This window comes from Podarcis melisellensis (assembly GCF_964234715.1).
Source record: "Podarcis melisellensis genome assembly, chromosome: 9".
NCBI lineage: Eukaryota > Metazoa > Chordata > Lepidosauria > Squamata > Lacertidae > Podarcis > Podarcis melisellensis.
The window spans coordinates 10,125,086-10,151,438 of NC_138541.1; the positions used below are offsets into that span (position 1 = coordinate 10,125,086).

General features: G+C 46.5%; 1 protein-coding gene and 1 long non-coding RNA gene across 6 annotated transcripts in view; both read left to right on the plus strand.

Annotated features, from left to right (window-relative positions):
- LOC309377872 overlaps positions 1-26,353 on the plus strand; it is a 239,761-nt gene that overhangs the window by 125,669 nt on the left and 87,739 nt on the right. The gene's annotated exons all lie outside the window — the stretch shown is intronic.
- SHROOM3 (shroom family member 3) overlaps positions 1-26,353 on the plus strand; it is a 222,781-nt gene that overhangs the window by 108,689 nt on the left and 87,739 nt on the right. The window contains exon 1 of one of the 5 annotated variants that reach the window (XM_081924745.1): positions 22,641-22,883. The exons of the other annotated variants lie outside the window; for them this stretch is intronic. The gene's annotated coding sequence lies outside the window, so the exon portion shown is untranslated. Of the gene's footprint in view, positions 1-22,640; positions 22,884-26,353 lie in introns of those variants that run through there. 5 annotated transcript variants of the gene reach the window in all.

Here is a 26,353-nt window from a genome sequence, read left to right on the forward strand (position 1 = left end):
CTATTGAGAACACCCTGACAGCAATATTATGTGGAATAGGAATATCAAGTTAGCGTTTATATAGCACACTGGAGCATTCAGGTTGCTTTGCATGCACTCTCCCTCTAATAATTAAACAACCCTGTTGTTTGCTACCCTTTTATGCTCGCGTTATCCCAGCCATAATTAAGACAGAGACATTAAAAGCTGAAATGTGTGTCATTTCTTATGGGAAAATCAGTAGTGGCTCCCCAAAGTGGTAATTCTCAAATCCATCTGTCCAGGCTGCCCAGACCTACACCTCTAAGATTCTCCTTGGCTCAAGATTTCCCCCCCGATATCAATATCATTATCATCCATAAGACATCAGGAATTCATGTGTTGTGAGGACAGCTCTTCCTTAAGCCACTGGGATTGTAGGCTTGGCTGGACATTTCAAAAAGATGAGGGCATTACTTGTTAAACAGAATGATGAGCAGATTCTGAAATGAAAACAGCTATTCTTCTTCAAAGTACAGTATGCTATATACAGGTGCTAAGAACTCAGTGACTTTAGAATACGGACAGGCATTTGACCTTGACAGTATGATTACAGACATTTCTGCATGGCTCTGAGGAAATCACAGGTTGAGACCCCACCAAGAAACGTAGATCCCCACCCAGTAAGGAAGGCTAGCTAGCAGCTATAGTCCTGGAAATGTATGACCCTCACTGCTCCCGTACCTCCCAGAAGCCCTAAGTACCTGTCAGTGCATTTTATTTTTATTTTTGGCAGTAAACAGCAGTTCAAAGAGGACAAAGCAATTTTGCAAAACTAGCACTGCTGGAATTGGTTTCTCTCTCTCCCTCCCCCTCTCTCTTACGATTTGCACAGCAAATATGCTTCATTTGGTAGTAAAACCATTTTCCTAGCTGCAGGACCAGTAACCTCACCCTTCAGTCTGAGAGCTGAGCTGTGTTCTCATCATGCAAAGGTCTTATTTAATAGCCTCATAAAAGCTCTGCTATAAAAAAAAAATCTCCATCCTTAGGGGAAACTGTCAAACACCTAGCCAGTCAGGTGCTGGGTCCATCTAGCAGTGTTTCCTACACTGACTAGAAGTGGCTCCTTAGGGTTGCAGGAAGGAGAGTATTCCCAGACCCACATGGAGCTCAGCCTACTCTCGAGTAGGCCCCTGGCAGAGACACATGCCCAACTGGCATGTTCTCTCCCTCCTGGCCATTCGGAAGCTTCAAAAGCTTTCTTCAGCCCGAACATCACAGCAACTGATGCCAACTGACACCGGCACACTTAGGGATCTGCAGAGTATTCGCAACTTGCGTGACAGCCCTCAGTAACTCAGCATTTTGGCTAATCTACTTTATTTACATATAAACACACTCGGAGCACTGCAACATGGCTCCCTCTCTAGCATCAGACAGCAAAGAAAACAAACAAAGGACAATAGTCCCACTTAATGGAACACAGTAACACAAACATCCTGTCTCCATCACTTCCCACTCGGCGGAGTCAAAACATATACCATCATGTGATAGACAAAAACCCCATGACTGCAATCATGGGGCAGGAATTCTAACAGGAGATGCCAGGAGTTGAACCTGGGAAATCCCTGCATGCTGTCGTGTTCAGGGTGCTAGCTAGAGTGGGGTTGAACTGGAATTCTTTTTTTTGCTTGGGGAACTTGCCTTGTGAAGAGCAGCAAAGCACATTTTCTCTAAGAGGAGTTGAATATTATACCAGCACAGAGGCAGAACATGCATTGATCTGCAGGAGGTGCATGTATCCCCTACTCTGAATGTGACCTGGAAGCATGGGGAGAAGGAAGTTCTCATGTTTTTCCTACCCCTCTCCGCCTTTTCGTCTGAAGGCGCACTTCACAAATGGAGTTTGCTCACAATCTTAATATTAATAATAATAATAATAATAATAATAATAATAATAATAATAATAATAAATTTATTATTTATACCCCGCCCATCTGGCCACCCGCATCATTTTAAGTTAGAGCTTAAATTCTTCTTAATTGTATTTCACTATTAATATACTTCTTCTTAATTGTATTTCAGTTCAACAATTACTTTGATAAAATACATATTTTGTTATGTCCAAATGGCTTTAGATACCTATTAGGTCCATAAATTACCGTATAGCATATATTCAACACAAAAAACAGCTGAACATATGATTTCGCATATGATTTTCTGTCCTTAACCTCAATTGTCTCTTTCTGGTGTTGCTGCTATGATATACTAATCTTTTATTCCAAAAAAGGAAGCATTTTAAAAATTTCTCTTTCTTTCTTTCTTTCTTTCTTTCTTTCTTTCTTTCTTTCTTTCTTTCTTTCTTTCTTTTTCTCTCTGCCACATATTCCTGTATTACACTTATCACACAGTTTTACAGATCAGCTATTCAGCGTTTTATTAATGTGCAGGTGTCTAGCAGCATAATCAACCCTCATTAACTGCTGGGATTTCTGCAACCTGTTTACTCATCCAGAGTTAGTCGAGTTCCCCCCTTTTTCCTCATTCCCGTAGTATTTGATTTCACAGGGAGTGGCTGTTTGTTGGTTGCCACAACGTCCTTCTCTATGATTTTGTAGTTTCAGGCAGAGAGTTGTGAATGCCTTGTGTGTCCCAGGAAACGAGAGCTACAAAGACGCAGTGAGAATTCTTTCTCGGACAGCTTCTGTAATTTTGGATCATTCGCCTGCAGGTTGCACTTCTTTGCCAAAGAAATGTAGTGAAGAATAAAGAAGACGTTTTGATCAAGACAATGAGGGGAGAGGGTTCAGGGTTGCAGACGAAAGCTACAGTGCTGTAGATACTAACCTGAGAGTATGCCCCATTGAACTAATTGAAGCTTTCTTCTGATTAGACAAATTGTACAGTCAACTGATTTCAATGAAGCACGGCTGACATTCTGGATCGGGTCTAATATCGACTACAATCCAGAAAGCATCCTAACATACATGCATGTATACATCAATATCAGTATATTTACTATAGCTTATGTGAAGCTGATGGTGCTTGTAACTGGCTGTAATTTATGAACAAAGATTATACTAAGGCAGCGGTTCTCAGAGGGTATGACAGGAGAGGATGGTGAGTGTGGTGGGAAGAGTCAAGGACTAGCAAAGAAACCTTTAAACATTTAAGTGTAGTATAGTACAGTATACAGTGGTACCTTGGGTTACATACGCTTCAGGTTACAGACCCAGAAATAGTGCTTCAGGTTAAGAACTCTGCTTCAGGATGAGAACAGAAATTGGGCTCCGGCGGCGGCAGGAGGCCCCATTAGCTAAAGTAGTGCTTCAGGTTAAAAACAGTTTCAGGTTAGGTACGGACCTCCGGAACGAATTAAGTACTTAACCCGAGGTACCACTGTAATATATTTCAACTGACAAATATGAAAGATCAAAAAAGAGAGGGACTTCTTTGTGTTGATGAGGAGAGGAGAGTTGTCTCAAATTAGACCGAATATAAATGAGATTACCCAGCGAAAGCAAGCTCACACCTTAATTAAAATAGGCAATTAAACAAACAATTTAAAAGTGTAGCAATTAAAGCAGTTAAAACAATAAAGCATTAAAAATACTGTGCCAGCTGTACAAGTCTGGCCAGTCTGTGACTGCGCCAACAGAGAAAGACAACCCACTTGCATTTCAAATCATTTCAGTCAAATTTAATCATAAGGCACAAAATGTTCATTGTGTACAGGGCACAATAATGAAAACCATTAGCCTTAAATGAACACACAAATACACGAGAATAAGGAATGTAGTACAAGACACCTGTATTTGCCTGTCTTAAGACTGTATTGTAATTTACGGGAGTTAATAAATGCAGCTCAATATATCTCAATGCCGTCCTTCTTTTGTCTTTATGCCTCCTGCAATTACATTAGTTTTGCCATTCGTCAGTCCTTGGGTAATCCAAACTGAGGGAGTTATCATCGTCCGCCATTTGAAAACATCCCATTTTCTGCTGCTTTTTAAAAGATTCCAAATTAAAGATTTGATGTTCTTTACTACCTGAATTGTCAGTGCAGCCCAAAGAAATATTGCCTGACTTGGCTGCAGAAACAACCCCCGACCCAAACAGATATATCTTCAAGCATTTCCTCTGTGTATGAAGAAAGCAACTCCATATACCATCTTGCCTGTCATTTTCTCCCATTTTGTCTTTATTTCCCAACTGGATTCCTAGTTATGTCCAAGTGGCATTTTATATAGCATTCCTTTTGTTGATTTATTCTTCGTAACAAGAATTTGAAATGTTGTCATAGTAGTCTTCAAGGCCCCATTTCTGATATTGGTTGTGATATGACTCCTTAAATGAAAATATTGGAGTTGTTGGCATCTATGCTCGATCTTGAATTTCTTTGCCTGGCACAAACTACTTGGCCGTAGAATATGTTTGAGTCCGTATGTTTGGCAGCGTTTGAAGCTATATTCGTCGTGCTGTTTTCAGCCTCCACAACTGAAAATATAATTTGGTTCCATATTTTTCAAGAATCTGTAGATTAATTTACACATGCAAATATGGAGTATTTTATTTTTCACATCTCTTTCATTTCCTCTGAAACAATTCAAAGAGTTGGTGCTGACCACATAACACCGGTCCTGAGAGATCTGCATTGGCTCCCAGTACATTTCCAAGCACAATTCAAAGTGTTTCTGCTGACCTTTAAAGCCCTAAATGGCCTTGGTCCTGTATACCTGAAGGAGCGTCTCCACTCCCATCGTTCTGCTAGGACACTGAGGTCCAGCACCGAGGGCCTTCTGGTGGTTCCCTCTCTGCGAGAAGCAAAGCTACAAGGAACCAGGCAGAGGGCCTTCTCAGTGGTGGCACCCATCCTGTGGAACGCCCTCCCACCAGATGTCAAAGAGAAAAACAACTACCAGACTTTTAGAAGACATCTGAAGGCAGCCCTGTTTAGGGAAGCTTTTAATGTTTAATAGGTTATTGTATTTTAGTGTTTTGTTGGAAGCTGCCCAGAGTGGCTGGGGAAACCCAGCCAGATGGGCAGGGTATGTATGTATGTATGTATGTATGAATAAATAAATAAATAAATAAATAAATAAATAATAATAATAATTATTATTATTTAACCTGGTTCCCACCCAACCCACACAGATTGAGGCTCTTACATGTGAATAAGAAAGAGACCTTTACTCAGGCAATTCATGCTTCATGTTCAGCAGCAAACCCAGAGCTCTGGAGTCACAATTCAAGAGTTCAATAGCAAGGCAAGAAGCCAGCTAGAAAGGACAAACACGTCCAAATGAGTTTTCTCAACCCCTCCCACTAAGCTTTTAGAGATGAGGCATGGTGCCTTGAAGGACTGTCAAGTGTGCTCTGTCAAGGCAGCTGAGTTTGCTGCCCTCGGCAAAAGAACCCCAAGCTTTAGACAAGAAGCCTGCACCTTCTTGTTCAGCTCCCTCCTTTCAGTTCGTCAAAATGCTCTCCAGCCTCTACTGAGGCTCTCCACTCTGCAGGAAGGCCCAGTATACCTGAAGGAGCATCTCCACCCCTGTCATTCTGCCCGGACGCTGAGGTCCAGCGCCGAGGGCCTTCTGGTGGTTCCCTCATTGTGAGAAGCTAAGTTACAGGGAACCAGGCAGAGGGCCTTCTTGGTAGTGGCACCCGCCCTGTGGAACGCCCTCCCATCAGATGTCAAAGAGAATAACAACTACCAGACTTTTAGAAGACATCTGAAGGAAGCCCTCTTTAGGGAAGCTTTTAATGTATGACATTTTAATGTATTTTTAATCTTTGTTGGAAGCCGCCCAGAATGGCTGGGGAAACCCAGCCAGATGGGCAGGTACAAATACTAAATTATTATTATTATTATCCTGCCACCTGCTCCCCCTTGCAAAGTGACTGAGGTTGGAGTGGAAAGGGGAGATCTCTCCCCATCTCCAACCCAGGCTCACATTATTCAGTCTTCCCCCATTTCTTCCGTAAGAGCCTCTCAACCCAACCCTAATCCCAACAGCGCTGCGGAGCTCATGATGACTTGTGAGATCAGTGCTTCCCAACCTTTGGTCTCCAGCTGTTTTTTTGGACTACATTTCCCATCATCCCTGATCACTGGTCCTGCTAGCTAGGCATGATGGGAGTTGTAGTCCAAAAACAGCTGGACACCCAAGTTTGGGAAACACTGGGCCAGAGGTTGGGTGGGTTGCATATGGCTCCCAGGCCTGAGGCTCCCCACCCCTGGAGTAGTCCATCATCTGGAGGGCACCAGGTTGGGAAAGGCTGGAGCCTGTTGTGCCACTAAACTCCGGCCCCTCCATAACAGCAGTTGAACCTGTGAAGATGCCATTCTGAGCCAGATCATGAATACAAGTAGCGGAAAATCTGGGTGTGTCTCTTGCCCAGCCATCTAAAATCCCTTTAACTGGGACTGATCCTGAGACTTTTAGCATGCAGAACATGCCCTCTGCTATGGAGCTATGGCCTCTCTCCTGGCATGAGGTGTAAATTTAATGGAATAAATTTAAAGCGCGCAGGAGGACGTGCGGTTTCCCTGTCCCCACACATGCCGCATTGAAGTAAATCAAGGGAGCCGTGCGAAAGCAGCCTTGCTTTCTGGGTTTGCCGCAGCCAAAGGTGTGCAAATCATCTGCCGGAATGGCCCTGGCATTGGCAACGAGAGCAGGAGATCCAGGGGGATATATTTTGTGTTCCGAGTCTTGCCGTTTATCACAAGAGGAAGACGGGTTATTTTCAGTTCACAGTGATGAAGCAACCCAAAAAACAAAACAAGAAAGATTTCATCAGTTTTATACAGGACAATGGCAAATCCTTGTGAAAGGAGAGCTGCCTCCCAGGGGTTATTTATATCTGTTGGCTTTCGTGCTGGTGAAGCTGCCTGACTCCCGTAAATCCGCGGCCAGGCCATGTAAAACAGCGCTTGGCAGCGAATGTGAGATTCAAAGGCTGCCTGGCGCTGGAGGAGACATGGCTTGAGAAGGGGAAAGAGGAAATTGCTTTTGGAATAAGATAGAAGCTGCTTTAATCAGGATGGTTTCTTTTTTGGGGGGGGGTGGATTTTAACCTCTGCCACCGGGCTCAGCACAAAAGGCAATTGGGTTTGGGGGGAGAAAGGAGTCGGGTTGTAAAATGCCAAGGAAACCTACCAAGGGCTCGGAGAATTGAAGGCGGGTTTGACGAAGCGAAGCGCCTAAAAAGCACAGGCCCATTCAGACTGGCCCCAATGCTTGCTTCTCTGTAGTAGAATCACATCCAAGGCCAAGTCAACATCTCCTGGCCACCCCCCCAAGGAACTGCCCAAACCACAGGCCCCCTAATGTGGGGATTTGCAAGCCATAGAGCAGGCACCTTGAATGATGGGCGTGTGTTGAATTTCCAGGGAGGGACAGGATCCAAAGTGAAGTCTTCCACCAACCAATAATAATAATAATAATAATAATAATAATAATTTTTATTTATACCCCGCCCTCCCCAGTCAGGGCCGGGCTCAGGGTGGCTAACAAGCAATAATAAAAACAAGTTGAATGAATACAGCTTGAAAACAAGATTAAAATATTAAAATGCAGCCTCATCACAGGAGGAGAAAGGAAAAAGAAAGAGGGGGAGGGAATCAAATTGGCTCCAAGCCAAAGGCCAGGTGGAACAACTCTTTCTTACAAGCCCTGCGGAAAGAAATCAGATCCCGCAGGGCCCTGGTCTCATGAGGCAGAGCGTTCCACCAGGACGGAGCCAGTGTTGAAAAGGCCCTGGCTCTGGCTGGTTAATCTGACTTCCTTAGGGCCTGGGACCACTAGGGTGCTGCTATTTATGGACCTTGAGGCTCTCCATGGGGCATACCGGGAGAGATGGTCCCCTAGGTACGAGGGTCCTAGGCCGTGAAGGGCTTTAAAGGTCAAAACCAGCACCTTAAATCCGACCCTGTACTCCACCGGGAGCCAGTGCAGTTGGAAAAGCACTGGGTGAATATGCTCCCATGGCAGAGACCCCGTGAGGAGCCTCGCTGCAGCATTCTGCACCAAGGCCTTAATGGGTTGAGCGATGCCTGAAAGAGGATCTTCACAGGTCCCTATCAGATTTGTGTGGGTGGCTGCACCCTTATGAAGAAGAAGAAGAGAAGAGTTTGGATTTGATATCCCGCCTTTCACTCCCCTTCAGGAGTCTCAAAGCGGCTAACAATCTCCTTTCCCTTCCTCCCCCACAACAAACACTCTGTGAGCTGAGTGGGGCTGAGAGACTTCAGAGAAGTGTGACTGGCCCAAGGTCACCCAGCAGCTGCATGTGGAGGAGCGGAGACGCGAACCCGGTTCCCCAGATTACGAGACTACCGCTCTTAACCACTACACCACACTGGCTCCCAGTGGCCCCTTCGCCCCACTGTGATGTGGCCAAAAGGTCTGCTGCTATGTTCTTCAGTATCACAGATGCCTTGCTCCACCAGCCCCTCCAGACTGGTTTTTCAGTGGGTGTGTTCTGCAACATGTCGTGGATGCAAGAATAGTGCTTTAGCGGCAGATTTGGGAAGGGGCCATAGCTCAGTGGTAGAGCATCTGCATTGTATGCAGAAGGTTGCGGGTTCAATCCCCAACATATCTAACATGTGCTGGGAGAGATCCCCTGTCTGAAGCCTAGGGCCAGTTGGTGCTGAGACAGACGCACCAATGGTTTGAGTTGATGGTTTCCAATGGGAGCTTCTTATGTTTCTACACTGGACCATCCACACATCGCTCTGCTTTATGAACAGCTTCATTCCGCGATGATTCTCCAGTGTTATCACTGTCTGGAGCGGCACTCAGGCACTTGTTCTGGTTGGCATCCGTCTGTCTCAAAATAATAATAATTTACGGTACTATTTATACCCTGCCCATCTGGCTGGGCCTCCCCAGCCACTCTGGGTGTCTTCCAATCAAATAATAAAATACAGTAATGCACCAAACATTAAATGCTTCCCTGAACAGGGCTACCTTCAGATGTCTTGTAAAAGTCTGGTAGTTGTTGTTCTCTTTGACATCTGGTGGGAGGGCGTTCCACAGGGCAGGCACCACTACCGAGAAGGCCCTCTGCCTGGTTCCCTGTAACTTGGCTTCTTGCAGGGAGGGAACTGCAATCAGGCCCTTGACGCTGGACCTCAGTGTCCAGGTAGAACAATGGGGTGAAAGACAATGGAGTGAACCTCTGGGGGCAGTGGCGTAGCTAGCCGCTCAGGTGTCTGATGCGGTGTGCATGTCCTGAAGCTGGGGAATGGGGCGAGCCACCCATGGGGGCAGGGCACGGTGTGTGGAGCCTCTCCACCGCCTCCCCCTCAGCTGTGGGGTGGCTGAGGGAGAGACAGAGGGCAGACACAAGCTCCACAATGCAGTTTCAGGCTGCGCTGAGCCTGCAGGCACCCAAGCCACCATGTCACTCCCAGGAGAGACACATGGCTCGGGCATGCTGCAGGCCCCGCGGTAAGTGCTGGCCCCTGCAATGTGGCGCCCAGTGCCAGCCGCGTTTCGTTACGTTTGTTGACTGAACTAAAAAGTTTCGTGAGCCCAATTGTTTTTTGTGTATGGGGGTCCTGGGCTGCCGAAATGACAAGACCCCTCTCTTGGCCTTGCTGATGTGGTCCAAAGGAAAGCAGAGCAAGATGTTGAACACTAGGTGGGCTGCAGGAATCACCAGAAGGAAGCATACAAGGCATCATCCAACTTTCTTACGGAGTCCACTCTAGATTTTTGTAGGGTTTATTCCAGGGGTCAGCAAACATTTTCAGCCGTGGGCTGTCCCTCAGGCCTTGTGGGGGGCTGGACTATATTTTGAAAAAAATATATGAATGAATTCCTATGCCCCACAAATAACCCAGAGATGCATTTTCAATAAAAGGAGACATTCTATTCATGTAAAAACATGCTGATTCCCAGACCGTCTGCGAGCCGGATTGGGCCTTAGTTTGCCTACCCATGGTTTATTCCTTAGTCTTTTCTTCTCCTGAAGATACCCTGCAAGGCCGTGGAGGTTTAGGTTTTAAACCCCTCAGCCCACCCCAACAGCGTGTCTGCTTTATTTTATTTTTTTTATTATTAATTTTTTTTAAAAAATTTCTCTTTTACAAATTATTCAAACATTACCATATTTGCCAAATTACAAATTTACAAAAAAACAACAACCCAAAAACAGTGTGTCTGCTTTAAACCTTCTTTTCTTTTTGCCACCTTCCCCAACATTGGTAGGGTCCCTCAGGGCCAGAAACATTGGAATAGAGGTCTGGATTGGGCCTCATTGGCCCATGAGCAGCTCTCTTCCTGAGGGGCCTGAGGAACCCAGAAGGTAAAATGGCAGAATATTGAAATGAGAATATGATCCTATTTTTCTCTTCCGAGAGAGAGAGAGAGAGAGAGAGAGAGAGAGAGAGAGAGAGAGAGAGAGATATTATTTTTTTATTTAAAAACCCTGAATTTTTCATATTCAAAAAACTACAAACACTATGGAGACTTTCTGGCATGTGCTTAACTCTCTAATTGTGACTTCAAGGCACTCTGTTGTGAACTTCATTTGTACAACAAAGAAGGGAAGCAGGCGGCTTTCTAGGTCCTAATTGATAGCATCAGAGAAGTTTAAAACTTAGCGCGGTGGATGCGTGGAACTTCAGCAATGGAAGAAAATAGCAAACCAGGCCACCATTTTTCAACAAGCAACATCCCTCTTGAGAAAAGGAAAAAACCAAGCACCTCAGAAATGTTTGTGGGCTGAGAAACGGAGACTTCTGTGTTTCCCCATAAATTTAATTTATAGGATGTTTGTAGCCCTTTTGTTTTATGTCCTAAATGTTGTTTGTTAATTCAGCCTACTGACAACAAAGTTCTCTCTTCATTGATGCTTCCTTTTCAGGTTTCAAGGTTAGGGGTCCGGGTGAGGTGTGGGAGGGGTGCAGGGCTTTTTTTAATGAGAGTTAATGAGGCAGAATAGCTTCTCTTGATGGGAAAATATATTTTCTCACCAAATTAAAGCCTGTGCAAAAAAAAAAAGAAAAAAGAAAAAAGCATGAGACGAATGTGATGCCCTCTTTTTTCCCTGGAAGGAATAGAAGAAACTTCTCATACATTGGGAACTGGCCTTATCTCAGGACTCTGAGAACAATGAGCTTGCCAGATAATATGTTTTTATTGGCTTTAATTCTCTTGCTTACCTGCTGCTGCAGCAAAGCTTTTCCTTTCCTGGGGGGTGGGAGGGGGGAGAAGCCCCGTGAATTAAAACCAAAGCTCAAGAGATTTATCAAGAGCTCTTGCCTAGAGAACAGTGCAAGAAAAGACAGCACCCAGCCCCTGATTGAGAGCATAAATGAAGCCATGTGGGCATGTTTTTGGTTTTTTTTAATGGCAGTTATCTGGACCCTCCCTAAGGGAGGACTGGAACCTGAAGAAAGACAACTCTAGCAACTCATCCTTCAGAGTTGGCACCTGTCTGTCTCGAGAGACAATGGAGTTTGCCTCCAGGGGTGAAGTCAAACTGCAGCGTTAGCAGCACCGAATTGATCTCGCCATGGCACACTCCCAGGCAGTGTGTATGGAGGTCCTGGGCTGCCCAGAGGACAAGACCCCCCTCTTGGCCTTTCTGATGTGGACCAAAGGAAAGCAGATCAAGATGTCTGGCACCAGCTTGGCTGCAGGAGTTGCTGGAAGGAGAAACTGTCTTAGGGACTCCACTCCAGTTTACTCCTTAACCTTCTCTTCTCCCAAAGATATCTCGCAAGGCATCAGAGGTTCACATATGAGAGTGCTGGAGGTGAAATAGTTAAACAGGTTACCCAATCAGAACCCAGGGGGTGGAGTCAGAGGGACTATAAAACCAGCTCTGGAATGGGCAAAGGGAGGAGTTCGTTGGGAGTTGGTTGGAGTGGGAGTGAATTGGGATAGCGTCTGTGGGTAGGTTGAGTTAGTGTAGCGAAATAAGCTGAATCAGGAACAGTTAGGAGCTAGGAAGACAAGTCAATATTTAAGAGGTGGTTTAATGAGTGAGAGCAGGTAGCGGAAGTTATAGGTCTGGATAGGCATCCCATGATTGTAATTGACTGAGACCGTTTATGAAACCACACGCTTGTTAAACTGCAATAAATAAACAGAAGTTTATATTCCAACTTAACCCTGACTGGACTCAGTATTGTCCCAGGTAAGGCCCGGGTGGTGGCAGCGAGAAATAAAGTGGTGGCACAGGGATCAATAGACGGTGAAACGTCTGGGGACCCTGTGTGATCGCCACACAGAGTTCTCCTCCTAGATGGGCTACCTTCCCAGGTTGGTGACACCAACTTCCCCTCACTTCCCTCTCTACAACAATGTTTCCCAAAGTTGGGTCTCCAGCTGTTTTCAGACTACAGTTATCATCATCCCTGACCACTGGTCTTGTTAGCTAGGGATGATGGGCGTTGTAGTCCATAAACAGCTGGAGACTCAACTTTTGGAAACACTGCTCTACAGCATGTGCAGAAACCGCCTTCTTGACCATTGGACCCACAATCATTCTTGTCTGCTCAGTCTGCCAGAGCTTGACTTGGCACGCGGGGGAAGTCTCCAACCCACCAACAACTCAGTCCCCAACAACTCAGAAAGCCAAGAGTAGCCAAACAAGAGTACAGTGGTACCTCAGGTTACATACGCTTCAGTTTACAGACTCCGCTAACCCAGAAATAGTGCTTCAGGTTAAGAACTTTGCTTCAGGATGAGAACAGAAATTGTGCTCCGGCGGCGCGGCAGCAGAAGGAAGCCCCATTAGCTAAAGTGGTGCTTCAGGTTAAGAACAGTTTCAGGTTAAGTACGGGCCTCCGGAACGAATGAAATACTTAACCCGAGGTACCACTGTATTGGCTGGTGCCAGAAAATAAGGAATGTTTCCAGTAAGTCGGAAGCTTTAGATCATTTGAGATGTTGGGGATTGGACCTGGGATATCATGCATGCTGAGCAGATGATGTATCACTGCCCTCCAGCCCCTTCTCAGGACTGATTTCAAAGCACAGGAGCCTTTTCAGAAAAGAGTTGGCAACCCTATCAGGATGCAGAGGTATACCTCGTAAACATTTCACATTTAGATTATGGGAAAGATTGGAGTTCAGCAGTGCTAGATACCTCCGGCGAATTATTTCTATAATAACTGGCCTTTTCACCCCCAAGTGGTAGACAAATACCCCTCTGAAGCATTTCACATAGACGGCTTGTCGTTTGACTTCAGGCAAGCATGCCAGAATGCTACAAGGGCAGAGGAAAGACCAGCCCCAGTTTCTTCACGTTCTGCTTTGAAGGAACATTTTCAAAGGCATGGTCTAAACATGGCTGGCAGAGAAGCCTGAAGTTGAGGTTCCCCCGCCCAGCAGTTGACTATTGGCAGTACACCAAACAACTGTGTTAGTAGGGTCTAGATCAGGTGTAGGCAACCTAAGGCCCGGGGGCCGGATACGGCCCAATCGCCTTCTAAATCTGGCCTGTGGACGGTCACAGCATGTTTTTACATGAGTAGAGTGTGTGCTTTTATTTAAAACGTACCTCTAGCTTATTTGTGGGACCTGCCTGGTGTTTTTACATGAGTAGAATGTGTGCTTTTATTTAAAATGCATCTCTGGCTTATTTGTGGGGCATAGGAATTCATTCATCCCCCCCCCCAGTATAGTCCGGCCCACCACATGGTCTGAGGGATGGTGGACCAACCCACAGCTGAAAAAGGTTGCTGATCCCTGATCTAGATCCAGTGCTTGGCTTTCAAGCATCAGGGCTACATTCCTGACGCCCTAGGTTCCAAGGTTCCAGACCTTGGAACCAGGAACACAAGACATTTATACAAGTGTCTTAAAAGCATGTGCAGATATCCTTTCCCCCAAAGCAACTGCTGTTCGCTGCTGCACACCTATAACCAGAACAAAGCTTTCTTGTTTGTGCTCCAGCCTGTTAAGCATGAAACAACACTAGCCTGAAGCAGCAAATGACCAGGACCATGTCTTCCTCATGCAACACTGGGGAATATCTCCAAACAACTGCTTGTTATGATCGCTACTGGATATTTCTGGATGGGAAGAGCCAAGGCGATGGCTTGCTCATTGTACCTTGTTTTGTCACTGCTAGGAAATGCTGAAATAAATTCCTGCCGGTTTAAGGCAGTTTTACAGGCTAGGTGGCATTTGTCAGACTTCATCACACAACGACGACGATACCTTGTGTCTCTGCACTAGGCAGGGACGTTGTTGAGGTCAGCTCTGATTGATCAAATCAGGATCCCCCAAACCAGGATGGGACCAACTAACACCTGGAAGTTTCGGATAAGTTTCCTCTGGCAGCCAGTGGAATATTCTTGGAATGGTAAATAGATGCTGTCCAGTTTTACAGTGGGACACACCCTATAAAATGCAGGCTGTGCTTTCCTCATTTCCTAAAACGGGAACACACCTGGCCTGTTAGGTGGCGATGGGGGAAACACAATATGCAGATCAGTATTGCAAACTGCAGCTGCCTTGGCCAACCCGCAGTACGGTATTACAAATTTGCATGAAAGGGCAGCTGGTCAAGTGGAGTGGTGAAGGCTGAACTAAAGTCCCTGGTTTGATTTTCGCCTCAACAATGCAGACACACCCCTCCCCTCCCTCCTCCATCTTCAGCTCCCTTTTCTCATCTGTAGTGCGTTGATAATTATGCTGTCTGACCCTACAGGGCTGTTGTTAGGATTATTGAGCTAATTTATGTGAAATGCTAAGTGCTATTGTGTTTGAAGCCAGTTCAATTTCTTCCTTTCCCAATTGCTGTGAATTGTTCCCTGGGGATTCCCCATCCCATGGTCCTCTGGGTCTAAAAGTCAGAGGTCATGGGTGTTGAAATTTGAGGTATCTGGAATTTTCTGCTGTGCACATAACATACCTTTTACCTGTGATACACTTACAGTGTACTGTTTTCAGGTCAAGCATTGGATTTCTGTTCCATCCACTTTTCCAATAATTCCACACTTTTCTCACCTGTATGTTTCCAAATGAATATCAATCCCTCCATTCCTTGGTGGTTCACTATCCTCTCATCACTGCTTTGGTCAAAAGGAAACAGTTATGAGATGTTAAAGGTTTTCTTACCCCCGGCGATGGATTCTGCATGCATGTTCTAATGGACGACAGAAAACATGCAATATAATTTTGACTGCCTTGAGGCATGATGATAAACCATAGTTTACTGTGATGCTAATGAGCCTACATAAACCTTGGACTTTCTCACTCCCCTCTTCCCCCTCTTGCCTTTCCACTTTTAATTAACCACAGCTTGTCATTTCATCCAAACCTGGCAAACTATAATTAGTCTTAACTATGGTCTGTTTTTTTGGGACGGGGGTGGCGCTGTGGGTTAAACCACAGAGCCTAGGACTTGCTGATCAGAGGGTTGGCAGTTCGAATCCCCGCGATGGGGTGAGCTCCCGTTGCTCGGTCCCTGCTCTGCCAACCTAGCAGTTCGAAAACATGTCAAAGTGCAAGTAGATAAATAGGTACCGCTCCAGCGGGAAGGTAAATGGCGTTTCTGTGCACTGCTCTGGTTCGCCAGAAGTGGCTTAGTCATGCTGGCCACATGACCCGGAAGCTGTACGCCGGCTCCCTTAGCCAATAAAGCGAGATGAGTTCTACAACCCCAGAGTTGGTCACGACTGGACCTAATGGTCAGGGGTCCCTTTACCTTTACCTATGGTCTGTTTGAAGCAATCCAACCTCAAGCCATGGTTTATAAATCTGGCTTGTTTCCACAAACCATAACTAACATGAACCACAATTTGGGGTTCAAAAACAACAAACTGCAGTCAATCAAAAAAGGAGGTAAAAACTTCTGATATCCTCCTTGTGACAGTTCTGGAGGGCAGAGGGGGTTGTGCAAGCCCAAGCCTCACACAGACTCATTTCCTGCATGATAAACCATCATGATGTCTAAATATAACCTTTGCCTGTGAAATGGCATTCGGCATTCAAGGACTCTCTTGGGAGGGGAGACCAAAAATGAAGAAACCCAACACACTGAGTATGTCTCTTAAGAGATGCAATGGAAACTTAGGTAAGCAAGATAAGATGTGAGCTCTCACATGCTTTCTGAACTGTTGTCAATAATTCGATTGACAGTACTTCACTGAAATACATAGAAAATAGTCATTGCGTCTTACGATTTTTCCATATTCTTGAATAACATTCAGAAAGGAGAGAGCTAGAAATGGGTGGGTGATCCTTCCTAGGAGATGCCCATATATAAATAACACCCTACTTCCTGTGCTCTAAGGCTTTCTCTCTCTTTAATGCTTGTTTAGGATCTGCATACCTGTAAGGCTGCAAACCAACCTGTATGAAACCGTCATCTCCCTCCATCCCTGCAGCTGAGGGCTTTCTGTCTCCATGTGACTTGCATACCGATACCATTACAAACTTCTACCATGGCGGAAAACGTGCATTTTAACTGGACAAAAATGAAACCCAGCCAAGCTCTCCTCTGCCTTCAGGAAGGAGAAACTACCTGCAGTTTCCTCCTGCGCTATCAACATTGTTGGTGGCTGCAAGGAGGGTTTGTTTATTAGAAAACGCAGCACCCCTTTTCCCTTCATGGCTGGGATCCTGATTCCATTTAATCATCCAGCCTGTTTGCTATTTAGGAGAGGAGACTCCCCCCCCCCAGTAACATCTTGAGGAACCCACGGAATGAAGACACTGGCTCTGCTGCCGCTGGTACCTTGGGAGCTGAGCTCTTACAGCGAAACCAGATAACAAAAGCAAATCAATAGCGAAAACAGCACCAGCAATCACAACAGCTGTAAATTAAACCCCGTGAAGCAAATGGAAGCAGCCAAATGAGGATTCAAATGGGGGTTGAACTTCATGACCCCAGAAAGGCTTTCGTAGCCCCGTGATTAATCATGAAAATAGCAAGGGTGGTGCTTGAAGTCTCTACCAGGGAATAGAATGGAAAGACCTGTAAATTGAGTCCAGAGTGGTAGGAAGAAATGAGCCTTCTTTGGAGGACATCCTGCATTTACTCAAGGCATTGCTTAGCCTCTAACTTGAACTGCTTAAATACACACCAGCTGCCTCATTGGGCTCTGGGGCTAAGCGTTGTACTTATTCATGCAACTTTGGGGCAATCTTCTTGCAGGAACAGTTTCCAGAAAAGTTGCAACAAGTACAAATTCAAGAACTAAGGGCCCCTCCAGACATTTTTTTAAAATTGCACATTCATGATGATTTGTGATCATGGTGCTATCAGAGTGGTCACATTCGGTCCTGCTTTAACCACACTGTCTGAGTCTGCAAATGTTTTGGGGTGGTCCATGCATATAGCATAGCTTCCTGCTGAAATCCTGTAATCTTTCAAAGGTTCTGGAATTTTATTTTGGGTTTTGTCCTGCTATCGTTGCGCTGCAATCCCTCCAGACAGCAATAATGTGGTAGCATCGAGGAAGTGCATTGCTCTCCTTTCTTTGGACCACATCAGTGAGGCTGAGAGGAGGCTTTTATTGTCTGGGCAGCCCAGAACCTCCATACACACTGCCCAGCCCTGTGCCCCAGGGAGGTCACTTTCGTGCTGCTAAAACAGGGGTTTGACTTTACCCCTGGAGGCGCACCCCACTGCCTCTTGAGACAGACGGATGCCAACAGTATTTGGCACAGTATGTTGAAAAGGGAGAGCAAGGAGGACACTGCGGTGGATCTTGAGCATGCACGACATGAATTCTACCTAGCTCAGGGCTGGATCTGCCATTAGGCAGAAGAAGGCAACTGCCTCAGGCAGTGAATGCTTGTTGTTGTTGTTGTTTAGTCGTTTAGTGGTATCTGACTCTTCGTGACCCCATGGACCAGAGCACGGCAGGTCTTCCACTGCCTCCCGCCGTTTGGTCAAACTCATGCAGGTAGCTTCGAGAACACTGTCCAGCCATCTCGTCTTCTGTCCTTCCCTTCTCCTTGTGCCCTCCATCTTTCCCCACATCAGGGTCTTTTCCAGGGAGTCTTCTCTTTTCATGAGGTGGCCAAAGTATTGGAGCCTCAGCTTCAGGATCTGTCCTTCCAGTGAGCACTCAGGGCTGATTTCCTTAAGAATGGATGGGTTTTATCTTCTTGCAGTCCATGGGACTCTCAAGACTCTCCTCCAGCACCATAACTCAAAAGCCTCAATTCTTCGGCGATCAGCCTTCTTGATGGTCCAGCTCTCACTTCCATACATCACTACTGGGAAAACCATAGCTTTAACTATACGGACGTTTGTTGGCGAGGTGATGTCTCTGCTTTTTAAGATGCTGTCTAGGTTTGTCATTGCTAGTGTTTAGCAAACAGTAGCAAGGTATTAGAGAAGAGAGCTGTGTGTACCAAGGGTCCTGCCCTCTACCCACTAATGCTGCTGCAACTGCTGAAGATTTGGCCACCAGCCTGGCTGGCTTCCGTGTATGGGGTGCCATCATGTCCTTTGCCTCAGGCAGAGAAACATCTTAGGCTGATCCTGAGCATCCTCTATCAACACAGGGAAGCAGAGCCTTTGCATGACCTCAGAGAGATACTACCGCCCAGAAGAGTGGGGTCTCTTTCTCAGCCCTGCCCTCTCTTCTGTTTGTTCTTTGGGGGAAAGATGCACCTGGACACTCCAATTTCCTATCAACCATTTGGTTGCTGCACAAGAGGAATGGCTTTCGGATGCCAGGCTTTGCCATTCGCTTGTTATTATTAGAGCAAGGCAAAGAGGGGAGATGATAATTCCCATTTGCTGCAACATGAGCTTTTTACGAGCGGTGAACTTTTTACCTCCAAGAATCAATGCTCCAGTTGACCTGCTGGGTTGCGTCTGTGTGGCCCTGGCTGGCTTGGAAGATAGGCATAAGGATTTACATGCACACCCACCCCAGATTTCAAAAGATACCTTTCGGATGTCGAAAAAGTAGCTGAAGTTTTTAACACAGAAACATGTGTCCTTTGGGGAAAGCTGAGGACTGAGGCCTCTACCTTAGGGGTGCGGAACCAATGGCCCTCAGTTGCTTCTGACTTCAACTCCCATCAGCCCCAGCCAGCAGGGCCAGTGGTTGGGGACAGGGCTGGATTTAGGTTTGATGAGGCCCTAAGCTACTGAAGGTAATGGGGCCCTTTATATGTCCAGCTGTCCGTTGTCAACAACAAATTGTTGCTGTTTTTGGTGTTGAATATATGCATGGGGGCCCATTACTTACATCATAGGAGCCTACACAACACAAAACACGGTTGCTGTATGTAGCTTTTATTTTATTTGTTTTTATCTTATATTTTGGAAATGTACATCCAGGTTTTTCTCCCTTTGAATTTTTTGGGGCCCCCAAGAGAGTGGGGCCCTAAGCTATAGTTTAGCTTATACGTAAATCCGGCGCTGGTTGGGGACAATGGGAGCTGGAGTCCAGCAACATCTGGAGGGACACAGGTTCTTCCTGCTCTGTATTTTGGCATTGCGGCTTACTCTACATCCTCGAGAACTGTGGACACTCAAAAACACTTTGAGCTCAACTTTTGCAGGAGAATTCAGGGGAGCAATTGCTGTACCAAAAGCTAAAACTCACCATAATATTATAGGAAGTTTGTTTTCCACTCCCCTACCCTGTGCTGATTCAGTGAAAACTTGCAGCACTTGTCGAGCCTGAATGCTAAGTCGGTGTTTAAAAATTAAGGCAGGGAGACAAACTGATTTTTGCTGCTGAAAAAAGCTTTTTTTCCTGACTTGCATACATTACACATTGCTTTTTTATTTTTACAGTATTTACTTTATAATAATAATAATAATAATTTATTATTTATATGCCACCCATCTAACAGGGCTGTCTCCAGATGTCTTCTAAAAGTCAGATAGTTGCTTATTTTGTTGGCATTTGATGGGAGGGCATTCCACAGGGTGGGCGCCACTACTGAGAAGGCCCTCTGCCTGGTTCCCTGTAACCTTGCAATGAGGGAACCAGCAGAAGGCCCTCGGAGCTGGACCTCATTGCCAGGGCTGAATGATGGGGGTGGAGATGCTCCATCAGGATAAATTAATTTTACCCCTGGATAATTGCCATCTGTACCCAAGGGAGATTGTAGATACTGTTATTTATTAAATTTGTAGACCAACCTTCATCCTTAGATCTCAGATCAGCTGCATTGATCCTTGAAAGATTAATAGAATCCTAGAATTGAAGAGTTGGAACCACAGGGGTCATTCTCGCCCTTTTGCCTAGTGTGGGGCTCAAACCCACAATCCTGAAATTAAGAGTACTACCTACTGAGCTACCCTAGCAGGCCTCATTCTTACCATAGTAAGCTGGTGTAATGCTGTGACTAAAACGGTAAAGGGTGTGATCTGGGCAAAGCTGAGCAGTAAAGATACCATTGGTTTTCAACAGAACCATTAAGCATATGCTTAAAACTCTCCGTATTGAAATTAGTGGTGTTTAAAAGTGCTGGATCGCAGCCCAAGTGTTTTGTGGTACATTAGAAACATGCAGATTTATTGGGGTGGGAACCTTTGGGGCTGGTAATCAGACGGCAGTCACTCAACGTTTGGCTGCTGCAAACAAGGCAAGCTCCATGCTGGGGGTCATTAGGAAACGGATCAAAATAAACCTGTCAATATCTTAATGCATTAGTATAAATCTGTGGTGCTTCCACACTTGGAATAGTGTGCATAATTCTCATTGTAGCACTTCCAAGTGATATTGTGGAACTGGAATCTACTTGCACTTTGTGCTTTCGAACTGCTAGGTTGGCAGGAGCAGGGACCGAGCAACGGGAACTCACCCCGTCATGTGGATTCGAACAGCCAACCTTCTGATCAGCAAGCCCTAGGCTCTATGGTTTAACCCACAGCGCCACCTGTGTTCCTATACCACCATCCATACTTTGGGTGGCTTTAAAAGGGGTTAGACAAATTCATGGGGGGATAAGGCTGATCAATGACTCCTAGTCATGATGGTTATTTTATCAGAGGTCTCTGAATATCAGTTGCTGGGGATTACAGATGAGAGAGTACTGCTTGTGGGTTTCCCATGGCTATCTAGTTGGCCATTGTGGAAACAGAAGGCTGGACGACATAGGACTTTGATTCCACCCAGCAAAACTTTTCTTAAGTTGTCACAAAGCAACATCTCACCCGGCATATCCTGGTGAAATACACCATCCTTGCTGTTATCGTGCAAGTCACGTCAAGGAAGTGAGATCTTGTTACCAAGGCTCTCATACCACAATTAAAACACTATACCCTTGAAACAGTTACGGTTTCCCCCAAAGATTCCTGGGAGATGTAGTTGGTTAAGGGTGCTGAGAGCTTTTAAATACCCCTATTCCTCACACAGAGCTACAATTCTTGGAGTGGTTTGACCATTCTTCTTCACAGGGAATTGTAGCTCTGGGAGGGGAAATCAGGTGTCATCTAACAATTCTTTGAGCCAGTGTGGTGTAGTGGTTAAGAGCGGTAGACTTGTAATCTGGTGAACCGGGTTCGGGTCTCCGCTCCTCCACATGCAGCTGCTGGGTGACCTTGGGCCAGTCATGCTTCTCTGAAGTCTCTCAGCCCCACTCACCTCACAGAGTGTTTGTTGTGGGGGAGGAAGGGAAAGGATAATGTTAGCCGCTTTGAGACTCCTTCGGGTAGTGATAAAGCGGGATATCAAATCCAAACTACTATTCTTCTCAGCACCAGTGAGTATCCCCCCTGGGGGTACTCAAAGGTACGTAGTAGTGCAAGCTTTCCCCCCCAAATTTTAAAATTGTGGCCCTTACTGTAACAATTTCACAGTGAGTACTAGCATCTTTTCTTTCTAAGCACTGCTCAGCACCCTTCAACTACAGCTCACATAACTATTTGGCAGAAGCCATGACTGTTTAAAGTGGCATCTTAGTGCTTGAAATGTATGGTGTAAATATGGCCCCAAGTTCCTCCAGGTTGTTTGCTTCTTCAAGGCTCTGATCTCCCTGGAGGGACAACCCGCGCAGCTCCTGCCTTGCCCCGCTGTTGTGCAGGCTGCCAAGGTGCAAGGTGTATTCACGTGTCTTGCCATGACCTCCTGTCAGGAGAAACCGGGAGATAAGTCACGCGTTCCGTTTTGCTCCTTGTCCCACGTACGTTTCTGGTGGCGGACGAGCCTTCCCTGCTGCGCCACGGGTGACACCGCCCAGCCTCGCTTGCTGGGAAACACGTGCAAACTGAAACTCCGTTCCCACATGCGCGTTCCCTCCTCGAAACCTTCCCGCGCGTGCTGGGCTCCGATCCTCGCAGGGAATTTCTGGCGCGCCCCCGATCCTCCCCCAACACACCCACCCCCAACCCACGTGGCGGAGGGTCGGTGCGCTTTTGCGCAGCGCGCCCGCAGCCGCGCTTCTCCCCCGCCTCTGCCCGGATTCCCGATCCCTTCGCCAACTTGTGGGGCGGGGGGGGGGCATTGACATGTAAATCCGTCCGGCGGGAGCCAATCGGGACGGGATTACCGCCCGAGGAGGGATTACCTGGGAGGAGGGAGGGAGGGAGGACTGGCCGAGCCGAGCAGCCGCGCGCTCGCGTTGCCTCCTCTCCCCGCAGACCCGTCGAGGGCGCGAGCCGAGGTCCGCCCTCCTTCCCCTGCGTCCCTCCCCGGGGGCAAGGCCTGGCTCTGCGGCGCCCAGCCCCTCCGCCTTCTCTCCCCGCCCCCTGCCGCCAAGCCCCCTCCCCTTTCCGCGGCTCCAGCCCGGGCAGGAGAAGCGATGCGGCGGCGGCGGCGTCTGCTGCGCGCTCCGAGGGCGCGCCGACCCGGGAGCTGCTGAGGCGCTGCGCCGGCTATTGTTGCAGGCGCCGGGGGCTCCTCTCTCTCCCCCTCCTCGCGGGGTGATGCCGGGGAAGCCGTTGAACTTGGGCGGCTGCTGACAAGAGGCGGCCCATGTGCAGCCCTCGGGGACCGGCACGCCGACGGGCCACGGCCGGCCGGAGCGGTAAGTGGCTGCGCCGCCGCCGCCGGGGCTGGGCTGGTTAGGGACGCGGCTCCCGCTGGAGCTGGAGGAGGGGAGGGAGAAAGGGAGAGGAGGAGGAGGAGGAAAAAGCCGCTTCCCTCTCTCCATCGCTCCTCCTTTCCCTTCGCGCGGGTCCCTTCCTCCTTCACTCTTTTTCTCCCTCGCTTCTTCACCTTCTCGCCCATCTTTTCTGCCTCCCCCTCTCCACGCTCCCTCCATTCCTCTCTCTCTGTCTCTCAGCACAGTTTCTTCCTTCCCTCCTTTTCAACTTTCGCTTTTCCTTCTTTCTTCCCGCATTCCTTTCATTTTTAAAAAATGGGGGGCGGGCGCCCCTTTCTCGTTTGAACAGGATTTAGAATGCAATGCGTGGCAAAGGGAAGGACTTGCGGCATTTTACTCGTGTTTGTGCGCACGTGTGTATTTTGCATTTTTGGGTTTTTTAAAATAAAAATATCTCTGGTAGAAATACTTTCCAAGAAACACTTTTTCTTCCGCCACGGTGAGCGAGGGAGAGGAATGCACCTTGCTAGGCTGAGTGATTCATCCTACCCCGAGCGTCTTGCGAGCATGGCTTCTTTGCTTTCATGTGCAGGGATAATAAATCAGACATATAAACCTGTAGAGGTCCTTAGAGTTTCCAACGCCGGTGAATTGCTAGCAGATGAGAGTGAAATTCTATCGGATTTCTCTTGGAGGCTTCATCAAAGCACCCTTTTTTGGGGGAGGGAGGGGAAGCAATTCAAACTGCCCACCCTGCTAATGTATTTAATTAGAGGACACAGATTGAATGTATACCATACCCCATTTATTTTTTTTGCAGTGCATTTGCAACTGATGCAATAATGACAGCATTTTTTTAAAAAAAAAAAAGCCAGGAGGAATGCATTTAATTAGCTAGGGGTAGTCATTCTGATGCTGCTAAAAGGGCAGAATGAGGCCAGGAGATCATTTTTCTGGGGTGGGGGATGTAGGTTAGGAAGTTTTGTTAGTGATTCACTGGCTAGCATGCCTGCAGCAAGTGGCAGAGGCAGTGCAGAGAACTGTGAAGTTTAAAGGGACCCTGTGGGTGATCTAGTCCAACCCTCATTTTGGGGGAGGGCCTGGATAATAGGAGGGGTGTGGGGGACTGAACGTTACACAAGGTGAGGTCTGTGGTGCTGTTTCCCTAGATCACTGTAGGGAAAACCGCAGGGAAACACAAGGAGACTGTAAAAGAAAAAAAAGGAAAGATACCACCCTCTCACTTAGAGTGGCGGGCTTTGATGTGGGAGACTGGTTGAAATCTCTGTTCATTTATGAGGTATGGGAATAGCAGTAGATCTCTGCCTGATCTACCTCGCAAGGCGGTCCAGGGGATGAAGAATCCCAGCCCACGCAAAGTGAGGCACTTACAAATTGCACGGATTCAGATAAGAAAGAGTTATGCAGCTGTCCAAACTCCACGTTCCTCAGAGTAAGACCCATTGAATACAATGTAGTTTATTCATGAATAGTTTATTCAGGTGGGAAACTGAGGCTTTGTTTTGGCCAAAACCCATCTAGTGAATTTGTGGCTGAGTAGCTAATGTGAAGTCTGATCTCCCAGTTCCAAGTTCAATGGTCTGACAGTTTGTAATGGGAGTGTATCAAAGTGTTTTGGGATTGATTTCAAGAGATTTCTTCCCGATATGAAGTTCTATGTTGTTTTTACTGTCCATGTTAGAACATCTCTCTGCTTCCACCGCCCCCTTTCCTGGTCTCCCACCCTTGCCATCCATACAGCGTACAGCCTTCAGCCTACAGGTTGTCCACCTCTGAATTAAGCCTAAGAACAGCAAACTCTGCATGATTAGACCATTAAGTTTCCAACAAAATAGTCTGAGATTAAACTCATTTGTTAGCATTTGGCAATCAGTGCAAACAATGCTGCTTCTGAGTTGCAATTAATGTGTCATCTGCCTACTGAAAGCTTTACAACAGGTGTTGTGGGGGGAGAACCCCAGAAATGGGATCTGAATGCGGCCCTCCATGCCTCTCTGCCTGGCCCTTGGAACATTCCCTTAGGCCACACCGTTCTCTGGTTTGCTTTGCAGCCCATGGATCTGGCTGGATTCTATGATTCTATGTGTCCTTGAAGTTATAAGGACTTGCTTGTCTGGATGGAGGCTAGAGACAGATGCAAGTGTGTGTGTGTGTAGAAGCCTGCTGGACAAAGATAATGTTTATATTGGTTGCTCTGCCCACTTTTGCCAATAGCCCAGCCCACTTCGGAAGCTCATTGAGAAGGGGATGTGGCTCTAGGGCCAAACAAGTTTCTCCAACCCTGGTTTACAAGCTTGTCCAAGCTGTTTCTGCCATTTTTCTGATCTCCCATGTTTGTCAGAATTGAAAATCTCTGTTCACAACAATACACAGTGGTTTTCAAACGTAATCCCTTCCGGAAGACCATTCAACTTCGGAAAAGTCCGAAAACCAAAAACTCAATACGGAAGCCTCAAAGCGTGCAGAAAACTCAAACAGGAAGTTCGACTTCCGAGGCACGTTTGAAAACGGAAGCGTTTAGTTCCGGGTTTTCGGCGTTCAAAAACCGAAGTACCACTGTATCATGGAGAATTGTAGAAGAATAGCCAATGCTCTTTTAAATTTTTTATTTATTTATTTATACAACAAGAAAAACACACACAAAGAAACACAAATACCAAATTACACACAAATTACAAAAATAACCATAGACACATAATTTTCTTGGAATAGCCAATGCTCTTGAAGAGAAGTGTGGATACTGTTTCTGGTTGTATACACACATTATTTTGACACTGTGTTTGATACTAAACATTATTTTGGTGCTACACTTTACTGAAATGCTTAAAGGTTCCTTTGATTGTTGTTGAATCTTCCTGCCACCCTTGCCACCCTCTCCTGCAACTTCCTTTGAGAGCCACCGCTTTAAGGTCTCTGGCAGCCATCTTTGCCATCAGCTGCTACTTGACATCAGTTTATCTGGCAGCGTTGGGGAGCCAGCTCAAGACCCTTCTAAATGCAGGGCATGCGCTCAGCCACTGAGTTCCTGCACTGTTCCTTTCTTGCTTCTTGCCAAATATTCCGATTTTCCACAAACTCCAGCCTGGCTAGCAGAGCAAATTAATGCAATTTAGGCAAATTAGTTCGATTTAAATAAATGTAAACATAGGTTTTCGATTTCCTTGGCGCACACTGGGTTCGTGCACACACAGTGTGCACACAACGGCCTGCAATTGTTTTAACAAGGGCTGTGCGGGGGAAGAATGTCGAGATTAAGCTTTTAATTAAAATACTTTCCAGTGGATTTGCACATGAAAGGCTGGCTAATGAGATACAGTTTTGCTCAGATGTGATTGAATACCTTTGCTTTTGTTTCCCCTGACATTTCCTCCTTTTGATTCATTTAGATGACTCTGTTAGTTGCATATGTCTGTGTCGTGATTACAGTAAGC